Source organism: Phalaenopsis equestris, unplaced genomic scaffold (assembly GCF_001263595.1).
Source record: "Phalaenopsis equestris unplaced genomic scaffold, ASM126359v1 Scaffold234078, whole genome shotgun sequence".
Taxonomy (NCBI): Eukaryota; Viridiplantae; Streptophyta; class Magnoliopsida; order Asparagales; family Orchidaceae; genus Phalaenopsis; species Phalaenopsis equestris.
In genome coordinates, this window is record NW_018252004.1 from 88,782 (window position 1) to 93,412 (window position 4,631).

A 4,631-nucleotide genomic window follows, 5' to 3' on the forward strand; every position below is an offset into this window, starting at 1 on the left:
AAACTAATAAAAAAGAAATAACATATTAAAATTACAATTAAAAGTATGATAATATTTATTTTAAAATACAGAAGAAGCATGTCACGAGCAACATTGTCCGGTTGGGACACCGTCGAACCCGGAGAACTGATGTCCGATTAGGATACCGTCGAACCCCGAGCAACATCTCCGGTTAGGCTACCGCGAACCCCTAGCAACATTCTTCGATTGGGATATCGTAGAATCGGTCGGACTGTGAAATAGCAGTGAAATGAATGTTTTGATAAGATAAACACAACAACACAAAAAATAACTACTCTCACATCCAAGCCACCATAAACAACCACATACAAGCGCACCCCACATCCACCACCAACACACACACCCATGGCCTGCAGAGCACACCCAAGACATCATAAACTACTCTCACAGTCACCACACACAAGCACAACTAACATCCACCACCAACTCACACACCCAAGCCCGACAGAGTACACTCAAGCCACCATAAATACCACTCACATCCACCACACACAAGCGCACCTCACATCCACCATCAATCCACACTCCCAAGGCCTGCAGAGCACACCCAAGCCACCATAAACTGCTTTCACAGCCACCACACACAAGCACAACTAACATCCATCACCAACCCACACACCCAAGGCCAGCAGAGCACACCCAAACCACCAAAAACACCACTCACAACCACTCCACACAAGCACACCTCACATACATTACCAATCCACACACCCATGTCCTGTAGAGCACACCCAAGCCACCATAAACTGCTCTCACAGCTACCAGACACAAGCACAACTAACATCCACCACCAACCAACACATCCAAGGCCCGCAGAGCACACTCAAGTCACCATAAACACCACTTACAACTACCACACACAAGCACACCTCACATCCACCACTAACCCACACACCAATAGCTTGCAAAGCACACTCAAGCCACCACACACAAGCTCACCTCACATCCACCACCAACCCACACCCACATGGCCTACAGAGCACACCCAAGCCACCATAAACTGCTCTCACAACCACCACACACAAGCATAACTAACATCCACCACCAACCCACACACCCATGCCCTGCACAACACACCCAAACCACCATAAACACCACTAACAACCACCATAAATAAATAATACAAATAAAAAATTACAACAAATTATCCAATGTTCGCTATAATTAAATGCATATCAAATCATTATAAGTAACATAGGCATTCATATGAAAATTTGATGCAAGTGAAACGAATTCATTGTACGAATTAATAATTGTTGAATGCAGATACTGTTTTTTTCATTCTTTCTAGTATAGTCAAACTATCACCAAACAACATAATCCATCCAATAGTCACCGCCCAAGTTGAAAGAAAAGCACAAAACTCACTTCCACTATAATATTATTTCATAAATATTCACCATTTTTAAAGAAGATATGAAAAAGAGAATAGGTTGATATTCTCCATAATATTCATTGTCCCAGTTGAAAGAAAATCTCAAAATTCACTTCCACTATAAACTACTCAATGCGGAATGATCAATCAAACTAGAAGTAGGAAGTCATGCAACTGCAACCCTACGAGTTTTTCAAACATGATAAAAAAGAACCTCCATGGAAAAAATCAATTTATTGCAGGATAGCGAAAATAGAGGATTGCACTGATCAAATGGGTGCTTCCCAATAAAAAACTGTAAAAATTAATCCAAGAAAACCATGAACAAATCTCGATCTACCAAACAAATGTTTGGTATCGCCACAAACTTTCCAAAGAAAACCATGGGATCGGAAACCACAAAGGGAAAAACGAGAGCAATGAAAGGAAAACCACATAAATTAAACATATTGAAATATTATTGCAAGATATTGGATGAACGATAGGAAAAACTGAGGGAGAAGAGAGAGAGAGCGGGGATGGAGAATCAGGCTAGGGCAAGCGCGATCACATGAGGGAGAAGGAACGAAAGGTAATTGTTGATCAAACGCAGCTCTTCGAAGCGGGACGCAGGGTTGACCCCACGACCTACTTCGTTTAATAAAACCTAAATGTCGTTTTCAAAACGCCTGCTGAAAGCACGAACCAAACAACATTTGCTTTTTCAAAACACCAAACACGGCAATAAGCTGCCCCAAAGACACCCTAATTCAATAATTTGATATTTTATAAATATTTAATTATTAAAAGAACAAATTTTAAGAAATTTTATTTATTTAAAAAAAAATTCATTTATAGCTCATGAATAAATTTATCAAGAAGCTCAATAAATAATTTTATTTAAAGCTAATAAATAAAATCAATTTAAAGGTTATGAATAAAATAGGTTAAAGCTTAATTTAAATTGTCAATAAGCTCAATTAAAACAATTTTTATTAATTTAAATTTATTTACATTAAATTAAATTTAATTTTAATCTGTGGTACAAACCAAAATAAATTTTTATTTGTTTAGTTGTTTATTTATTTTATGCATTTATATACTAATTTTAGTTATTCATTTAATAGCTCAATCATTTATTTATTTTATAAGTTCAATAAGTTACTTGTTTATAAACTTGATAAGGATCATTTGATTATAAAATAAATAGCTCAACCATAATCCTTATTATTTTTTTCGATAAATATTATTTATTTAGTTAAAAATAAATAACATAATGGCACTAATTTTAATTTGCTCAATAAATGTTGTTTAGATAGAAATTAAATTGTTTGATAATTTACTTATAAATGTGCTCAATAATAACTCGATTATCATCGGATTAAACAAACAAGAACCAAACTCAAACAAGAAATAGGCTTGGACATAAACACAAAACTCAATTAGAGCTCTAGGCAGGAGTTCTAATTTTATAAGCAAGCTAAAGCTTGAACAACCCCAAAAGCTTGATTCGAGCTTTAGCTTGACTCATGCTTGAATTTTATAATCAAGTTCAAATTTGAACACAACCCTTCTCTACTTGGCTCAGTTAATTTGGAGCGGACTAACTTATCTCAAGTCACCCATGCAGCTTTAGCGTTCTTCCTTGCCACTAAATCAGTCTAACCCTCACAACGCTTGATCTTGTAAAAACAAACACTCTAAGAAGAAGAGTATGAAGAAATACTAGAGAAATGAACATTTCACTAAGAAAAAAAGATTACAACACTTGAATGCTCGGAAGCTTGTAAGGTTTTACAAGGATTGATCCAAATGAGCGGGAGGGACTCCTATTTATAGTCTCCTCCAAGCCTAAGAGAATATTCTAGATTGCATTAGAATATTATAATTTCTAGATAGTTCTACATCATTCTCTTATATACATACACAGTCTTATATATTTCTAGATTTTACTTGAGTTATCCTTCGAGCTTTTCTTTCTAATATTCTCTAAAATGAGTTGAAATCTTCTAGAATTACTTGAATTGTTCTCTATCTGATTTTTTCTAGAATCTTCCATACAAACGGCTAAAGATGGCAGAGCGTGACACCTAGCTTCAACTATGGTTTTGAGGGGAAAATATTATAGGATATTTACATACATACCACATAATTATTATACATTTACCTATCTAATATTTAAATTTATATTTATAACATTCAAGTGTTTCATATCATATAAAAATATTGTCAACATTGACTTCTAAGAAACAAAATACGCCTTTTCAAACATAGCCGAAATGCTATGAACATAAAAAATCAAAATTTAGTTGCATGGTATATATGTAAATTAGTCATTGCAAATGACCTTCAATCTTGACCAGTATGTAAATAAACATTAGAAAGTATGACATTTAAGTAATCCAATTAAGTAAATAAAAAAAACATATTATTACACATTAAATTAAAAATTTTCACAACGACTTGACGATTTTCAAATACTATAATTTTGAAGTTCACTAAGTAGCACATTTGATGTCACAAAAACTTATTGTATGTCTATTTTATCTTTTGAAATCAAAAGTCTCCTCATGTATTTCTTCAACATTATAACTGATGTGCTACGAACAAATTTTCTTCTTCTAATACAGATCCCAACGTGACATGAATTTCGATGCAATTTTTTTTATTAGAAACATTCTAATTTCTATTAAAAATCATACAGCAGTCCGGCTTTAGTGAACTTAAAGTCAAACTGATTGGTTAAACAAGTCGGACCCAACAATAACAAAATTGATCCAATATGAGTTAAATCAGGCTTGAATCAAGTTGTTAAGTTATTTTTGGAAGTTTTTGTGCTTAATTAGAATGTCAAAAGAATTCCAAATATGACAAACTTATACTTGATCGAGCATCTCGATGAGAAACATCCAATGAGCCTAAAATCACTCATTTCTAACATTGTTAAGATACTCAAAGGTTCACAAAATATTGTCCAATCGAGGGAATCTCTCACGTGCATCCAATGAAGTGGTATTGATTGCTTCCTTATTTGTAGCAAGGTCTCTCTTAGACTCTAAATAGAATATTATCCCCGTCATGAAAGGGGGGCTAGACCGTGAACTAGAGGAAAACTGGAGCTTGAAGGAGAAGGATTTGAGGGTCAATATTCTATACCAAAGGCCCAAAAAATGCCACCTCTTGTTGCAGTTGTCTACAATCGATGGCCATTGCTCTCCGGCCTCCATCGACCATCACTAGTTGCACCCCTGCTCAT

The 4,631-nt window shown here is 34.8% G+C and overlaps 1 pseudogene; it reads right to left on the reverse strand.

Annotated features, from left to right (window-relative positions):
* LOC110038829 overlaps positions 1 to 736 on the reverse strand; it is a 3,599-nt pseudogene extending 2,863 nt beyond the window's left edge.
* Between the last annotated feature and the right edge of the window lie 3,895 nt (positions 737 to 4,631).